Source organism: Triticum aestivum, chromosome 7D, assembly GCF_018294505.1.
Source record: "Triticum aestivum cultivar Chinese Spring chromosome 7D, IWGSC CS RefSeq v2.1, whole genome shotgun sequence".
Classification (NCBI taxonomy): domain Eukaryota; kingdom Viridiplantae; phylum Streptophyta; class Magnoliopsida; order Poales; family Poaceae; genus Triticum; species Triticum aestivum.
In genome coordinates, this window is record NC_057814.1 from 641,645,404 (window position 1) to 641,646,220 (window position 817).

Below are 817 nucleotides of genomic sequence, written 5' to 3' on the forward strand. Positions count from 1 at the left end.
TTGGCACGGTGAATTTGCACCGGACGGTGAAGGCATCGTCCTTGAGGTAAGCCGATTGCTCCAGGTCCGTTGCGCCGATGAGTCCGGCCGTTTCGTAGTCTGCTGGTTCGCCGACGGTCGTCTTGTGGAAGGTTATGTAGCCTTGTACTGGATTGCCGTCCGGGCCGAGCAAGGAAATATTATAGCCCACTGGCACTTTGTATTGGCCGTTGTCGCCGTCATCATGGCTTAGCAAGAATGTTACACGTCCCCTGTCGATTGAGCAGCAGCCGTTAGGGTAGTACCGCAGGTACCAGCGACGGCCTCCGGCAACGAAATTTGCTGATTTGATGTACGTGCCGTGGGTATAATAGATTTTGCTGGCCGAGTACCCGCTTATCGCCACATCGTGGGACGCCGGCACGGCCTTTGCAACGATAGCAGACGCACTATTGTGCGACCTCATGCCGGATCGGTTAAAATCCCTAGCCACAACTCCGCACACCCCTACCTGCCTGCCTCTGCGTGTTACAAGGCTACCATCACCCCATCTTATAAAGGGCCAGCTGACTCCGGCTCCGGCTCGTATTAGTACACGCTTATCGCCACATAGTTGGTTGAATATGTATGGCCTCCCTACGTACACGGAATGTTCTAACAATTAGCACTTGTAGCCGGACTCTACTACAGCTAAGAGCATCTTGAGCCGCGCCTCCAACAGGCCCCCCGGGGCGACTTTTTTCGCGCCGGCATCAAAAATCCCCCCAACGCGCCTCCAAGACGCCGAAATCTGCAGGCTCGGCCCATTTTTGGGCTCAGCGACGCCAGGCCGAACCCA